General features: G+C 43.2%; 1 protein-coding gene across 3 annotated transcripts in view; it reads right to left on the minus strand.

The window, feature by feature from the left end:
* Positions 1-7652, minus strand: part of LOC111834219 (galactose-3-O-sulfotransferase 3-like) — a 33735-nt gene extending 26083 nt beyond the window's left edge. For all 3 annotated transcript variants that reach the window (XM_023793261.2, XM_023793259.2, XM_072717154.1), the window contains exon 1: positions 7317-7652. The gene's annotated coding sequence lies outside the window, so the exon portion shown is untranslated. The remainder of the gene's footprint in view (positions 1-7316) is intronic.
* Between the last annotated feature and the right edge of the window lie 10894 nt (positions 7653-18546).

An 18546-nucleotide genomic window follows, 5' to 3' on the forward strand; every position in this document is an offset into this window, starting at 1 on the left:
CGTCCCCACCGTCTCGTCCATACGTGTAGGATTGACCTTCCCGGTGCCCGACTTCTGCCCGTACCTCGACTATTCTTTTGGATCTCCCTTCTGGTTTTGGTTGTTCTCGGTTCTATTAATAAACCCTTTGGCTACTGCACTTCGGGGCCTGCCTCCTGTGTCAGGACTGTACCTGACAATAATGTTCTTACTGTAACATTAATGGAACGTTATTTCCACATAAAAAAAAATTAACAAAGGCTCTGTCAATGTCAGCACAATAAAATTAATACCCAAATATCCTTTAAACACAATTAATGCTGAAAAATATTGTTTCATAATAAACTATTATTTTATAGAGATGCTTTAAACGTATACCTACTACGTGCACACCATCCAGCCTGGAACCCATGATCTTTGATGTGTAAAGTGACAGTGTTACCTACTGCTCTACCATGCCCTTCCTATATTTTTATTTCATTACTATATTATTATTATTATTAGTAGTAGTAGTAGTAGTAGTAGTAGTAGTAGTAGTAGTAGTAGTAGTAGTAGTAGTAGTAGTAGTAGTAGTAGTTGGATAACATTCTGGGAACATAAGGAAAACTGGATACTTTGAACATTTCCAAACCATAATTTTAATGTTTGGAAAACTTTCCTAGAATGAAAACTTGTTAATAGGGGGGCCACATCATATGATGCCATCATACTGCACATTAATGTGTGCTTTTTGCTAGACTGCACTGCATGTAAGATGACCACAGCAACATCTAATTTACCAACAAAAAAGCAAACTGATCTGCACACATCTGCAGCACTGTGGTAGAGTACAAGCAGAAATCAAATCTGGGCAGTTAATTTTTGTAACTATTTAAAAACTGTGTATTGTGTTTACTCAGATTATCCTTTATATTGAAATTAATTTGTTTGCAGATCAAGCACAATTAACTGTTATAAATAAGGAAAAATAGAGGAAAATAAGATGGGGGCAAATAGTTTGTCATGGCACTGTAAGTAAAACAATGGGTACTTTGGAAATGAAAAACATTTTTCTTTATGCAAATGTTCCACAAAAAAGCACATACAACGCTACTTGTTGCACTGCAAATTTTGAAAAAAGTCACGGCAATATCAAGCCTTTTTCACTGCAAAAATCAGTGAAATCTTGTTTTTTGCACCCTGTCTGCTGCATCAAAAACATTGTGTCCTCTAGGGTTGTGGAGTGATATAGAATGAACAAGGTGGCTGCATTGTTCTTGCTGACTTGTTTGATTTCATTTTGTCCAGGTGTCATTTGAAGTATGTGGCCAGACAGTACATTCTGCAGCTGAAGCTTAGCTGATGCGCTGCTGTTAACCAGAGATCTAGTATGGAAAAGAGTACCTCTGAAGAAAAGGAAGCCTGATGACTCAATATACACCTGGGAAGATTAATTAAATGACTGTTGTTCCAGGGAGACCCTTGTCCCTGCTGTGCATGGAGGAATATGATTCAGTATATCAGCAAAGATCACACATGAGGATAGCTTGAATTTCTGTTATTATAGGTCCTAACTAAACCTTCACAATATACTTGATGCAAGTTCTTCAAAGTTGCAACAAAGTAATCAATGGCAATGGCATTGTGATTGAAAAGCAGTTTTTACTAGTAGCGATTTTATTTTCTTGTTGTTTAAAGTCTGAAAGCATCAGCCAACAGTCAGTATCGCAGAACAGTTGTGAGTACTCCAAGGTTCTCCCTGGTGGTCACATTATGTTCTGAAATGTAGGATGTGTGACTCAGCTTCCTCCAAGTGCTGTGGGACTTGCAATTCTGATGTACAGGGGTCTTTAAAAATTATGCGTTTTTAAACTCTAATTTACAACATAATTTATAACTAATCTTAAAGGGACTATGTATTTATACAAACACACACACAGACGTACATACATACATAGAGAGAGAGATTAAGACTGCAACAATAATATAAAAATTTCAAATATTACAATGTGATTTTTTCTTTATAAAACAAGAAATGGGTTGAAATATACTCATTATCTACCAATTAGGGGCATATCTAGAAATTCTGTGCACCATGAAAAAATCTGGACGACCTGACAAAATTTTTCATGTAAGTTATGTATCCAAGGGCCCCTGTCAAGTGCCGGGCCCCCTGAATCTGCCAGGATATTCATGCTCCTCTGATGCCCCTGCTATCAATAGAGTCTGTCAACAAAGTTGGCGGTGTTACTAACTTAAAGCAGTGCTGACAAATAACTTGCTTTTGCTCAATAAAGTCTCTATGGCAGCCAAGACAAATGCCTTTTATAGACCAGCTCTTGTTCGTGTTTCTACTCCATACTCATTTTTGTTAAATTTCTCACAAACGTGCCACAGTATCTATCAGTGAGTCTGAAAGCAGGGAGAGCATGCAGCGGTCATGCAAAAGCAATAGTAAACTTTACATTGTTATTGAATATCTATGTTCAGTGAATTTTACTGCCAACATTTTAAAGGTACCAATATATATTATTTGAGTAATGGCACAAAATTCGTGATTGAGTATAAACCTTGATTTTCGGTACAGTAGATCTATCAACCTGTCTGAATAACAGAACCTAAAACATTCTAAAAATAAATATGTAAAATAAAAACATAACATCTTAAACACAATGACATAAATACAATATCGATTCTGTTTTCTTTCGCAGAGTATAGTCATATTATCTTTTCTACTAAACACCCCTAAAGCCGTAATTATTATTATTATCATTTGCCCAGTCTGAATATTCTGGCAAAAGCACCTTAGATGCCTTGAAAAGACCAATTTGCTGAGGCTGTTTCTGCCTTGCTCTGGTCATACACACACTCAAATGTTTTAGCCTCAAATGAATTAGCATGTTGTATATGTTTCTAGCAAGGACAGTATAACGGAGCTGACAAACACTCTTGATCTCATCAACTACTCTCTCTCCAGTGCTGGTGTTATTTATTGGGAAATCAAAATGTTCCCAAACTGCCAATTATGACTGACTGTGACCAGCAAGCTGTAACCACCTCACAGCCACAATTAGCATAATGTTTTCAGTATTGAACATCTACTTGTGAATTTAGGTTCTGCCCTTGTCAATAAATGTATTAATTCATTTCATTATGTATACTGAACCAAATATAATGTACCAAATGGTACACAATGAATACATGTACTATTGCAGCCCTATAGTATACACTATATAGAATACACTATTGAACCAGGGCTCGATACACAGTGTGTCGTGACAAATTACTCTTGTGACCATCATTAAAATTATCTGTGATTTGTACCACAGTAGCCCTTCTGTTAAATCTAAAATCAGTGTCACTTAGGTCTTTACCCTGCCCCATTTCTTCTTCATTCATGGCTATGAGTATTGAATGTTAGGTTACCATCTAATATATCTCTGTCCTTGACATGCACTGTTTTATGAGATAGTCAACATTATTCGCTTCATATGGAGGTGGTCATAATGTTTTGGCTTATTGGTGTACAGTCACCCCTTCACATTCACGAGGTTTAGGTGAAGAAGATCCCCCCGACTGGGAAAATTCACATATTAATACTTGGGCACATTATTACAAGTTCAAAATAGATGTTAGTGAAAAGTTTAAAAGTTACCGCATGAAATGTGAGATTCCATTTTCACAAAGACAATGAGTGAGGCTGGATGCCAAGACAAAACTGTGTGCCGTACCCAAGCCAAGATGCATAGATCTCACAGATCTTTTTATTAACAAAAATAACTTTTTAAAGATATACTATGCGCTTACACTAACAGAGAAAAAAATAACACTAACATTCATATATTACATGATTTCAGGTGATCCAAATAATTTTCAGTACTGTTGTTTTTGACTTACATCTTATCCGTGAGATTCTGTGATCTTTCAGCAAGCTTCAAAAATATTCCCATTTAATTGTTCATGACAAATTTCCAAGTAACTTGAACCACAAATTTTGAGGGGAGACTGTATATATACAGTATGTATGTAAATGTGTGTGTGTGTGTGTGTGTGAGAGAGAGAGAGAGAGAGAGATCTAGAGAGGGATGGGGGTGATTATATATACATATTTTTGCACCATATATATTACACATGGATGCATGTACCTGCGAATTTCACATTTTATTCACCTTTATTAGCAGTCATATTTGTCCAAAGTGATGTACAAGCAAGGACAGCTTGGGAATTGAGAGTAGCGTTAGCCATCATCCCAGGCACAGCTAAGGTTAAGGGCCTTATTCAATGGTGATATGTTTACTCTTCTGGCCACAGAGCTGAACCCCAGGACCTTCTGGACATAAGTACACTCCTCTACCCTACTAAGTGATACAGTGCTCTCACTAACCAGAGCCAACCTGCCTATGGTGATGTAAAAAGTCACAGATTGTGAAAAGGAACAACAGAGGCAAAAATGTATTAGGACGTCTGTATTAGGTTGTGAATTCAATTTTAAGCTAAAAAGTCTGTGCAACATTTTAAGACTGTTATCTTGTTTTTCTATATAAACTATGGTGAAAAACCATAAACCTACAATTCATTTTACAGCATGAATTCAATATCAGGCACGGCTTGCTGTCTTACAGTGATACAATTTCTATAATGCTAGCTCTACAGCCAAGTGATGAACAATCACAGACTCCATCAACAGATTGATGTCTGCAACATTAGTCCCAGTTAATTTTGTCATAAGGATTTCAACATACTGTGGTATGACTTATTACCATAATAAGGGCAAAGTCTTAACTAATAACTTTAAAACTGTTCATAGAAGTTTACCCATTTCACTACACTGCTTATATTTGTGTTTGTTGCAATACATCTGCCTTCTCCTGGTCTGGTGGATTATCACTGCTGTATGCATGCACCAACTGCAACCACCTGCATCTACAGCTAAATGTAGTATGAACACAAGTTGCTGTGCAGACAACCATCCCCAGCCCAAAGTGCATGTGGAATAGTGAATATTAAACTAGGCTTTAGCAGTAATTTTTGTACCAACATTTACTTGTTTGTTCAAAATTACACATGTGAGGATCATAGACCAGGTCAGTCAGAATTCCTGTAGGAATTGGGGAAAACAGCCTTGCTGAAGGGCCCAGTATAGGTAGCCTATTGTTATTCCAGTCCCGCGGACCACATCTGGCCTGGCGTTCAAATATACCCGGCCCGCAAGATCATTTTATATATCTTTCTTTTTTTTTAAAGGCCCGGCGATATGAAGCGCAGATAACACACAAACTACAAATCCCACAATGCAGTGCAACAGCTGCCTTACCGAACCTTACCGATGCCTACCTGCGATAATTCCCGCGTCAATTACGTCAGATCAATCAAACGTCTGTTGATGTATACAACCCTAATTTCAAGTCAAAGCTAGCCCCTAACAATGGCAAAGAGAAAAGTTGATTCTGAAAACAGAGCCTTTCAAAACCGGTGAGAGGCTGAGTATATGTTTACTGCCATTGCCGGTAAACCCGTGTGTTTTGTTTGTGGAGCTAATATAGCTGAGAGAGAATCTATACAACACAGAACCTTACCCCAAACATAAACGAACTTGTTACCAAGAATGGAGCATGCAGCTCTGACAGAATGGCATAAGAGCAACGAAAATGTAATGTTTTGATTTGTTATTATTTTAACTTTCACTTAAAAGCACAATTTGTATTTATATTTTCAGTTTTTTTTGCAGCATATTCATATTTTGCATTTGTATAATTTTGACAGGAGATATTTTTATGGAGAGCAAAATATTTTAAGTTATTTTAAGTTTAAGTTTGTTCATTTTGGAATAATATTGTATCCTATCTGTTTCATTTCATATTTATGTGCAAAAAACGTTCAGTTTTAGTCTGTTCAATGGATGTTTATCCTGTTCGGTCCGTGACCTAAAGTGTGCTTTGAGTTTTAGCCCCCTGTGCGATTGAGTTTGACACCCCTGTTCTAGCACATCCCACAACCTCCCAGACATGACAGTTCACTAACTCATGAAGCTTACACACAGCCCTATAATAGCTTTACATGCTTCTACAATAAATTACATCTCACTACATCAGCATGTAAAATAAACATTTTACAACAAAGGAAGAGGACATTGCACAGCATAATTCAAGCTATGGAGACTTTCCAATGACATATTACTGTACAGTATTTGGTTATCCTTTTCATATCTTCCTTTTTGGACTCTCCTTTTTATTGCTATTAATCAGGCATGTGCCCCCCCACCCTCCCTTTGATGCTCCAAGGGCCCTTTTTCAATAACGGATGATCGAACAAATGACGCAAAGAAAAAAACTTACTGAGGGGGACTACCCCCCCCCCCCCCCCGAATCGTGAAGATTTACCCCATGGCCGGCAAAAAGTAAAAAAAAAGTTCGAGCACCTGCACCTCAAAAAGTCTGGCCACATCAATGCTGTTAATGCGTTTGATTTTCAGTTTCATGGTCATATTTTCATGATACCATTCTGAAATACACAGTATCTTACTTTTGCAATAACATTCCCTGTTTGAGTGTCTTATGCTGGATCACTGTTAACATTAAGCATAAGCCCGTAGGAATGTAGGAAAACTTCTTAGGTTATGGTAATGTAGCTATGGTGCACAAGTAACAGTTTAAAAAGGTAAACTGCATGCAACAGAAACAATACAGTTGCTACAGTTGTGAAATACCGCTACTTTTTAAAATCAAATTCCTTTAAGGTTACTTAGTAGACGAGTTTATCTCACTTATATTATAGCCTCTGGTAGGCTCAAAGAAAACTAGAATAATTTATCGCAATTTTATTTGTACTTAACACTATACCCTCATCATTCTCTAGGACTGCGTTTTTATGAGAATGACTGTCAAATGTTATGCAATTATTAACGTTGTAATTCCGCAATGATTCAATTAATACTGAGAATGTTAGGCTACTGCTTTGAAAACAAACGTGCTCTTGGTGATAAACTGACATTACCGAGCTTGCAAGTCGAGTAGATATTATTTTTCGCGGAAAAATAATATTAATTATTGGAAGTACAATTTAGTCGACGAAGGAAGCAATAGTGTGTATTTTCATTCATTTATCTTGTCATTTTGCTGTAAATCGGGTGAAAGACTCTATACATCATTTAAAAGCAAGGAATTTCAGTAAATAATGCCATCAATGAAATCACGATGTTGAATCGCTGGCATTTTACACAAGCAATATAGAGGAGGTAGGCTATATTAATAATAACATGAACAAAATAGCCGCAAATCGATAGTCTTAACAGTAAAATTCAATTGCATGGCATGTCTGGGTTAAAACGGCATGCAGTTAACACAACATGTCACCCTCACCTCTGTCACCTCACGACGCAAACCTAGAGAGGACCGTTCTTGTTGGCCGCTTTTTGTAGCGACAGTAAGGTCGCCTCCTGTTCCCGAGTAAGGTTTCAGTCACAAGGCAGGTAGCGGAGCTTTGAGGGTGAACGGCTTCTCGGACGCAGGGCCGTTTCGAAAACACCGTCACCGCCATCACTGTGACAGCGCTCCACGCCGCCGCTGCCGCAGTCCCGAGGCCGTGTCTCTCATCGTCGCCACGAGACCCTGTAAGCGCGACCGCAGGGGAGAGACTATCTCCAGCCCGCTTTTCTTCAAATGGACTGCGCGCGCACGTGTAACCACCCGCCACCTCTCTCTCTCTCTCTCTCTCTCTCTCTCTGTGTCTGCCTGTCTCTCTCTGTCTCTCTCTCACACACACACAGGTTTGTAATGATACCTTTATGGGGACTCTCCATTCATTCCTATGGGGAAAACTCTAATCACAACATGACGACCTTAACCCCTTTCCCTACCCAGCCCTATCCTAACAAAATATGAGACTATGGGCATTTTTAGTTTTTTGATTACAATCACCGATCTTTGCGGAGATCTGAAAAATTTCCCCGTTGTTCCCACAACGTCAAAATAACAGGTTCTTGTCATGGAACGTGTACGCGCCCGGAGCACAGATAAACAGGGCAGGATTCCAGGGATCAGGAACAAGGGCTTTAATAGCAGCACGCAACGAAACAACGTCACAACGTCAATGACCGGACTCGGGAAACAAACGGAAACGCGGACTAAATACAATGAACTAAAGACAACAATCAGAAACAGCTGTAACACACTGAGATTCCACATGAGGTTAACGAGGGGGCGTGGCACATGAGAGGAGCGGACGATCGGGGCATGACAGAACCCCCCCCCAAAGGCGCGCACACCGGGCGCGCCCCAGGGGAGGCGACGGATGAGACGAGACCGGGGACACGGGACCTGGAGACAAAAACAAGAGCAAAACACATCAAGGAAGCACAGGGAACAGGACAGACACGCAGAACAGACACAGGGACAGCAACGCAGACAACCACCGACAAACCACGGGAAAAGCAAACAGACACAGGGGCAACAACGGAGACCCTGGGGAAACACCAACGGGAGGAACGAAGGGACCAGGAGAGAACGAAGGAGAAACAGGAGGACGAGGAGCAGACACAGGGGGCACAAAGGCAAAGGGCGGGGGGAAACAGGGAGCCAGAGGGAACCCCAGCAGGCGAGGGGCGGAAGCCGCAGGGGCCACAGGCGACCGCGAGGAGGGAGCAGGAGGGAAGGCCGAAGGTGAGGAGGAGGAAGGCGAAGGGAGCAACGGAGGAGTCAAGGAGGAAGATGAAGGGGACACAGGCGGAGGGAAGGAGGGAGCAGCAGCCGCGGCAGGCGAAGACGCAGCCGCCGCCGGCCAAGGCGTAGGCGACCGACGAGTCGGAGGCAGGGGACCCGCAGTCGACCGACGAGGCGTCGGAGGCGGGACCGCAGCTGGCCGACGAGGCGCCGGAGGCGGGACCGGAGGCGACCACCGAGCCGAAGCCACGGGAACTGCAGGCAACCGCCGAGCCGCAGCCAGGGGGACCGCAGGCGAGCCGAGGGGTAGGGTGGGCGGGACCCGACCCCGGCACAGGTGTCCCCTCCCTTTCCGGGAGACCGAGAGGCGGGGACCCCGCTGGGGTCTGTCACACCGGGGTGACGGTGGCGGAGTCACAGGAGAAGCCACGGGGAAAACCAAGGCAATCCCCGAGGGATCCCACTCAAGCTCCCCCTCCGACTCCACTATGGAGGGAGGAGCCTCAGGGCAGCAGTCAGGGACCTCCTTGGGGACAGGGGCCTCGGGAGCCGTAGGGAGCTCAGGGGCCGCGGGGAGCTCAGGGGGTGCAGAAAGGGCCTCGGGCGGCGGGTCAACAGGGGGCGCCGTAGCAGCAGCAGTAGCAACAGGGGACTGAGCTGGGAGCTCAGGCTTTGTAGTCACAGGGAGCACGGGAGTCACTGGGGGCGCCACAGCGGGCACTGCCGACACATGGCCAGCAGGGGGCGCCACAGGGGGTTTAGCTGGGAGCTTAGGGGCCGAGGGGAGCTCAGGGGCCGCGGGGAGCTCAGGTGACGCCTGGACCGGGGCCTCGGGAGGGGCAGCAGCCGCTGGCTCAGGAGCCTCAGTGGGCGCTGCAGGCATCACAGGTACCTCGGGAAACAGAGCAGGGGCCTCGAGGAGCTGAGCAGGCAACACAGGGGCGACGGGGACCTCGGGGGTCGCAGCAGGCGCCTCAGGAGCAAACAAAGGTGCCTCTGGGGGTGCCGCAGGAGCCTCTGGAGGAGCCAGCTTTGACCGCAGCTGGAGCAGTCGCCTCAAGGTCTCCTCCGCCCTCTCCAGCTGTGGAGACGGAGCCGCTGGAGAGACGGCAGCAAACTCCCTCCGGAGCTGCTCCAGGAGCGCTAAAGCCTCCGGGGAGTCCCTTATGGCGGGTTCACTCACCACCCGCCAGTACAGGCCCTGGAGGGTGAAAAATCTCCCAGCCTTCTCCAGACTGGGCCGTGACTCAGGAACCACGGGGGGCGCTGTAGGCGTCTCAGGAACCTCGGGGGGCGCTGTAGGCGTCTCAGGAACCTCGGGGGGCGCTGCAGGCGTCACAGGAACCACGGGGGGCGCTGCAGCCTCAGGAACCACGGGGGGCGCTGCAGCCTCAGGAACCACGGGGGGCGCTGCAGCCTCAGGAACCACGGGGGGCGCTGCCCGCTTCCGAAAACGCGGAACTCGCGGGATAGCGTCCTTAATGGACCTGGCCCCTTTAAGGGCCAGGCGCGTCCCGAAGAAGGGGCAGGCTGCTGGCTCAGGCTTGGGCAGCGAAGCGGCGGTGACGTCACCCGCGAACACCGCCGGGTGGAGAATCGGGCGCGGATTCTCCCGGTGCTCAGCAGGGCAAGCGACGGAGAGAGAAACAGCCCCCAGAAAGACCTCATGCTTGTCCTCCCGTCTCCTGCCTCTCCGCTTCTTCCTCCGTGCTGGGGGAAGCGGTGTCGAGGGCGATCCGTGCTGGCAGCAGTCTGGCAGTCCGCTGTCCAACGCGACCTGCCTCAGCGATATTCTGGCAACCCCTGCACGAAGCTGCCGCACGTTGTCGCGCACCTCCCCCGCAAGGTGCGCGTCTCTGGGCAGGGACATCCCCTCTAATATGTCCCTGCTCCGGCTGGCTATAGCCCGAAGCAGGGGATCCTCCTGAACTTCGGGCTCTGACAGCCAATATAAAACCTCGTCGGTGAGGTCGAGGTATTCAGCCTCACCGATCTGAGGTGTTTTCTTCCGTAGTCCGGTCATTCTGTCATGGAACGTGTACGCGCCCGGAGCACAGATAAACAGGGCAGGATTCCAGGGATCAGGAACAAGGGCTTTAATAGCAGCACGCAACGAAACAACGTCACAACGTCAATGACCGGACTCGGGAAACAAACGGAAACGCGGACTAAATACAATGAACTAAAGACAACAATCAGAAACAGCTGTAACACACTGGGATTCCACATGAGGTTAACGAGGGGGCGTGGCACATGAGAGGAGCGGACGATCGGGGCATGACAGGTTTTATCACATTGTGGGGAACATGTGACACCCTCAATGTAATATAAACATAATACATACACACACACACACCAGATTTTTTACAAGCACAAAGAAATACACGGCACGTAATATTAATATACGTAGCATCCGCAATGGCCGACTGTAGGTCTATAATACCCTTTACACTCTAATGCAATAAATTAATTATCCTCTACTGATATTTCTGCATATTGTTGTTTATCTGTGTATGCAATATTAGTTTTTCATAGTTGGTCACACATTTCTCAGTGTACCACAATTTTACAAAACTATACACACAAATCTCCATCCATCCATCATACACCGCTAGTCCACCGCTTATCCGAGGTCGGGTCGTGGGGGCAGCAGTCTAAGCAGGGAAACCCAGACTTCCCTCTCCCCGGCCACTTCATCCAGCTCCTTTGGGGGAATCCCGAGGTGTTTCCTGGCCAGCCGAAAGGGACTTGCCCGCAACATCTCACCAGGGAGGCGTCCAGGAGGCATCCTCAGCAGATGCCCGAGCCACCTCATCTGGCTCCTCTCAATGCGGAGGAGCAGCGGCTCTACTCTGAGTCCCTCCCGAATGACCGAGCTCCTCACCCTATCTCTAAGGGAGAGCCCAGCCACCCTGTGGAGAAAACTCATTTTGGCCGCTTGTATTCACAATCTCGTTCTTTCGGTCACTACCCACAGCTCGTGACCATAGGTGAGGGTAGGAACGTTGATCGACTGGTAAATCAAGACCTTTGCCTTTTGGCTCAGCTCTTTCTTCACCATGACAGACCGATGCAGCGCCCACATCACTGCTGACGCCGCACCGATCCGTCTGTCGATCTCCCGCTCCATCCTTCCGTCACTCGTGAACAAGACCCCGAAATACTTAAACTCCTCCACTTGGGGCTGGACCCCCTCCCCAACCCGGAGAGAGCATTCCACCCTTTCCCAGCTGAATTCAAATATAACATTCCCAAAAACCTTAAACAAAAAAATGAGAAACAAATCTGTACACAGATGTCAAAGGTAAATGTATATTTGAAAAATTACATAAAGCAAACCGCAGAGAGCAGAAAGCCACAGAGAGCACGGTGCTTAACAACTGCATTAAAAACAAATAAAAGCTAAAGAACAGTTATGAGCACAAAATAAGGCAAGAAACCAGAAAACACTGCAAGGGGCCTGTGTATAGTACAGCTAACTATAAGATGCAGTACAACAGCTGTTCCTTGTGCTTTTGGCTTGTGGGAGTCAGGGAGATAACCAATCAGATTGTAGAGGAGGAGGATCCAAGCGACTAGAGGAGGCAGGACCAAGACACCTGATTGGTTAATACCACCTCCTCTAGTTGCTTTGACCCACCTCTTCTACAATCTGATTGGTTATCTCTCTGAAACAATCATATTTTTCTGCCCTTAGAACATTTTTGTGTAAGGAAAACTCCCATGAGCGTGTTTTTGTACTATGGTTTGAGGTTTAGTGTTATTCTTTGCCCTGTCTGTGCCTATAGATTGTATCTACGTCCTGTGCTTCTTGTATCCCCTGGTGTCTGAGTCCCTAGTACAACAATGATTGTTAATGACCCTCACCTGTCCCTTGTTGAGACCTCCTTCCCTGTGTATATATGTGCCTACCAATGCTTTATTCCTTTTAGTACTTGGTGTTTCCTTGTATTTGTTTCTAATCTTTGTTAGTTCTTGGGTTACCTGCCTGCCCCTCCTGGTCTCATTTTTTTCTCAGTGTTTTGAGTTAGCAGTGTTGCCACATACCTCTGGGACTAGGGTTCCGCTCTCTACCATGGCTCCATGTGTGTGAAGTTTGCATGTTCTCCCCATGTTATCGTGGGGTTTCCTCCAGGTAATCCAGTTTCCCCCCACAGTCCAAAGATGCAATTAAGACTATAAGAAACCTAATGACAAAAACTATGGACATTTTATATTTTACCAAAACCTCAGGGCAAGGTGCTGGCCATCAAAAATCATGGACCCAGGAAACATTAGCACCCAAAACCACAGAGCCAGTGACAATGCTACCTACTGCACCTAGCCCCACAAAATAAATTATACTGAATCTGAACCGAACTACCCTCCATCAACCATCTGTACCTTACTTTCTGTCATAACAAGGTTCAGTCTATAATCCAAAACCCTATAGCCTCCCCAGCCACAAACTCATTAGTCCACTGTAGTCTAGTAGGAGGTTCTACAGCAGCAGAATACAGACTACCAGATTCAAGAACAGCATCTTTCCCTAAGCAATTTGCATTTCCATCATATACATATTAATACATACTAATCATGATTAATCACACATTTAAAATGGTAGTAGGCTATTTGCTTGTATTTTTTGGAAGATGACACAAATATACGTATGGTCTTGGAACAAAGAAATGCATGACAAACTGGTAAGAGGAATCACACTTTTTTTTAATATGACATCTTGGTTTTGATAGAGAACACGTAAGTTGCGTGTGAATTACACAAGTGCAGTGTTATTAGTGCAAAGCTTAATATGTTACATAAAATGTCTTATTTTCAGCAAATATAATCCATACTATTTTAGGATATTTTACAACATGCATTTTGTGAAACATATTAAGTTAAATAAAACGACTGGTTTGTAGTCTTACACTTGTAAAAAAAAAAAAAAGTCTCATAAACGTAGTGAAAAATGCTAAAAGAACAACATACGAGGTAGTTAATTACCAACAGTTTACATATATTTTTTGTCTTTTTAAAGACAAGTTTTTACAGTAATTATCAAAGTTAGAAAACAAGTGTCATTCGGCAATTTACAAAGTCATGGCTTTTAGCAGTTATCCACGAATTGAAAAGATGTATTTTTTTATCATAACTGTTATGTTCGGGGTGACTCGAACCAAGGAAAACAGGAACAGGGCTCCAAAATCGGGCGAACGAAGTTTTTAATCACATGGAGACAAACAGAACTATATAACACAACGTTAATAACAGATCTAACAAGACGGACTGAACGAGGACTTAAATACAGGACATGACATCAGAAGAATGCACGCAGGACAGCTGGTACGTTGGGAATACACACGTGGGTAAGGAGGTGGGCGTGGCACGAGAGGGCTGGACGGAGGGACTTGACAATAACTCTCACATCACAAAATAAAAGGTTAAAGCTCCTCAGTCAGTGTTAACAGAGCCCAGACATGTGCTCTTGTTTGTGGGAGGTTTATGGGAGTTTTCACATGTTTGCGTTGCCCAGTAACAACACCGGGATCATATCGTTAACATATGAATAGTGCTATTTGCAAATGAGTGGTCAGTACTGCTTTTTCATTCAGACACTCGAGTCAGTGAGTCTTGCAAAACTCTAAAGATATATTTATTTTCTACCTATACATATTTGAAAAGTAGACTGTTCAAGATTTCTGGGGTGGTTTTAAAAAAAATTCTATGACAAAAACTCATAGTTTTTTAGGCGGTTTGGCGAGATGTCTGTTTATCCCATAGGCAGGATCGCTGAATGCAGAGGCTTAATTTGCGTTAAAACTCAAATAGGTTTCCAGATTAATCACAAGCGTTAACCTGTTAACGTTGACAATACACACACACACACACACAAAATAATATATATACATTCATTTTGGTTGATTGTGTTTGTACAGGTAATGCGTGTGTTTGTGCATTCACACCTCATCGTGTCTTGATTGCTGGCTGACTGGTGTTTCTTCAAAAAGAACTGGTGTGCTCATCATGATACCTGTGCTGTTGCACTGAGATGTGTGTAAAGTTTTGAAAAAAGGTGTGTGTCATAGTTATGATGAAAACAGTGTTTCTGAATTGCTTTGGCACATTTCTTGAAACATATTTATTCTCACAACTATAAGAGCATTTTTCAAAATAGTTTAAGCATAAAGAACAACACTATGGTTTAGATGAAAAAGACCACAACTCACTCAAAACAATTAACTCATTTGTCAAAAGTAAATAATTTTATCAGTGAATTAGTTAGCGCCACCAAAATGAAAAGTACCTTCAGTTCAGATTTATTGTCAAAATGTTAGCGTAAGTATCCTTCTGAGCGCCACAATCCTGAATGATAATTCCCACTTTTCCACTGTCATTAACTGATCGTAATTTTTAGCAAAATGATTCTTATTTTCATGTCAACATTACAAGGCTCGGCATTACAATACGTAAGGTTCACTGGCAGGAGAAGGCACTCGCATGCGCATGTACTTTCATCAAATCTCAAGACACTGTACAATAGCAAACACAAAAGTCACACAGAATGGTATAACACAAAAACCGCAAAATGGCAAAATAATAACAATAAAATGGCAACAAAATCATGTGCTGTAGGAGCCAAAAAATGAATGGAATATATTTTAGAAACATTTTTTAAAGTTTGGTGAACTGTATTGCATGTGGTGGTTTACACAATGATCACATACATATATAGTTTTAGGTGCAAAATTATTAAAGTGGGAACCTACACAATCTCTTTTGACCAACAAGCCTGAAGCAACTGAAATGATGTCAAATGCAATTGCAGAAGAACATTTGCATTTGTGTAGTGAAACATTTGGAAATTTGTGTGAAAGAATAGGAAATGACATTCTGCTGTGCAGTAGTGACATTATGGTGGGGGAGTTACACTTGTTTTGCAAATGTTAATTGTCATTTGAGAAATGTGCCATAGCAATCAAGAAAAACTGTAGTAGATAATGCATCTTGACGCTGCAGGGCCAGGCAATAGAGACTTAAGTTATATGCATACTGGCACGCCTTGCTCAGCACTGTCACTGTAAATTAATGTGTATTCGTGTATTTATGTTGTAAACAGTAAGTGGTATCACTTTGTGCTGTAAGTGCTGAATGTAATATTTTACTGTGGTGTACTTGTGCCTGCATAGCGGTTAACATGAATGTGCTTAATGAGTAAACTTTTGGCTTCCCTTATGTGCCGCTGAAAGTTATCTCTAGCAGTACAATATTAATAAAAGTTAACTGCTCGCTTTTATGCTTATTATTAAACATGATCCAGTGCATTGATCAGAGTAAACTGGTGTCTAGCGTGGGATGCTTGATCATCAGACTTCACCAAGCCAGACTTTTAAGACGACAGCGAGAGGAAGCAGCAGCGAGCCAGAGGGAAAACCTGCCAGCTGAGCATGGTGCCTTGCCTAGGGCGGCCTGACGGATCTAGTGTGCTCTGCCTATCATACCCCCATGCCTGCCGGACGAGAGAGGGGTGAGGCAAAGACCCCATTGAAGCTAGTGTGCAGCCCCTGGAGCCTTATCTTGCCGAAGTATGTCTGGCGGGCCAGCACAACGTATGGAGTGATGCAGAGATGACAGTGCACCAGGTGTTGGACAAGAAAGCCTTCCAAGTCTTCCTTAACCTGCCTCCTAATAAGCAGTAGGGCTGCTCCACTCTGATGGTGGCATGGGAGCAGTGATTTAGCTGGAAGCCATTGGAAGAAGCCATGAGAGGACAGCCGGACCCTGGGGATCTCTGCATATATGCATGGAAGGGCTACCCACTCTTCCCTATAAGGTGCTATTTGTAAGAACTGGCTCTCCAAGCCTTTGTAAAGTAGTGTTGTTGCCGGAGTGTTTACACCAGCACGTCCAGCTGTGGGCCCTTGACAGAGGCATAGAGAGCAGAGGTAATCCTGTCCCTGCGCAGAAAATCACACCAACCATGCACCAGTCTCACTATGTCACCGCTGTGGAATTACCCAGTTAGAAACACAAAGAGTTACACAGCAATCAGATAGATAAAGGCCATCTGCTTGGTACCCAGACATTTGGAGAGGAAAATAGGTAGGTAATTTACATACTGATCTGTGCTGTAATTTTGCAGTGCTGTCCCCTTCGCTATTACAGCACATGCATGTACTGCAGCTGTTTGCTCTCTTGTACTGCATGAAATGCATTGTCTTGCTGCATTACATGTAGTTACTGTAGTTTGGACACACTGTATGCTCCTGTTTTGTAAAATGAATGATTTACAGTAATGTTTCACCTCTTTTGTACAGAATCTTTGAGGTTGATGCTAGACACACTCCTATGAACTTCTCTTTGATGAAGCAGGATTCAGTCTCACTAAAAGGAAGAGAAGGGGTTATTTTCACATAGCAGTTTGTAAAGATGAGTTTGCAGTTATGCATCTGTGTTTAGAGTTTTGTGAAATGGAGCATAATTTCAAGTCTTGGCAATGAAGAAAAACTGTAATAAAAACAAATTGCTTTGAGTTTTATTAAACTTGACCCACCGCACTGATCTGCCTATATTTAATTTAGAAAGTTTGTTACTGCAGTTTGGTTAGAAACCAACGTTTAAAATACATTCTAAATATATTCTAAAATACACAATCATTGATGAAAACATACTAAAAGTATAAGGAAAGTCATACGTTGTATATGTGCCATTCGTTTTTTTAATTGTTCACATACTAAAACTGAAACAATTAGTAAGGTATCTTAACATTTCAGTTTTGCTCTCAAAAGTTTCCCAGAACACACTATCACTGAATAAAATTATCTCAAGTCGCAACCTGAATTCAAATCACCTACAGCTCTCCAGATGTAAACACTAAGCTGCAAAATGATTCATACACCAATCAGGAGCCAAGTTTATTTGCTCTTCTTGTTCAAAAATGGGCACTCTGGCCGCCAGAAGACTGAGCTTGAAGAGGAAGTGGCAGAAGAGTGTCTTTATTTAATAAAATCTGTGCCATACTGGTTGACTACGTGCTAGACCTCGGACTAACAGCGAGAGAAGTGAATGTGAACTGATTCACCATTCCTCTGATATTCATACTTAAAGAAAGGAGAACAGGGAGAACAGACAATTTGTACTGCAATCTGCTTTAGACAGATAGTTTTCAGTATTCATATTAACATTACTGGATAGTTTACTGTACATGTCTGAAACAGCAAAACTGTAAGCTGGTGTTGTCATATATATGCTGTAAGGCAACTGGTTCCTGTTCATACTCCATGTACCATACAAATTATATATAATAGAACAGAGTATTGTAACCTTTGATACACTAGGAGTACTTCTCATATTGTAATACAGGGGTGGCAAACTTAATAATTGAAAGGGCCATATTATAGTTTTTCTCAGGTGCTGAACTGCATTGAAAAAGCCATCAGCACATCTTGTTAATTCTAAACATGTATGAGTGAAACAGCAAACAACAGTCAACACTGTCTCATTCCTCACACATCGGTCTAATGGAAAAGAAAAATACATTATAACCACAAAGTACATTACATTCAATACCCAAAAAAAAAAAAAAAAAAGCCAAATAGCAAACTTTCACTGTATATAGTCAAGTATACTGTTGACCTGGCCTAATCCATTCGGTCCTCTGCATTCGGCCATAAATTTTCATCGACATCACACCGTGTCAGGGTCAGCCCCTGCTGTGGTCCTTCCGTGTCCCTTCCCCGTTTGACCAGCAGGCATTGCTGGTCATCCCGTACTTCATGGTTGTCTTTGAGTTTCCTCTGTTACTGCTCTGGTCTTGTGGCTCAATGTGTTGAGCATGTGGTTGTCTGTGTACCCTTCTGTCCTATGTTTGAATCCCACCTCCTGTTTTTGTATTTTGCTCCCTAGTGTTTCATTTGAGTTTCTTTAGTTCTTGTGTCTGATTTTGTATATGGTT

The sequence above is a fragment of the Paramormyrops kingsleyae genome, chromosome 10 (assembly GCF_048594095.1).
Source record: "Paramormyrops kingsleyae isolate MSU_618 chromosome 10, PKINGS_0.4, whole genome shotgun sequence".
Taxonomy (NCBI): Eukaryota; Metazoa; Chordata; class Actinopteri; order Osteoglossiformes; family Mormyridae; genus Paramormyrops; species Paramormyrops kingsleyae.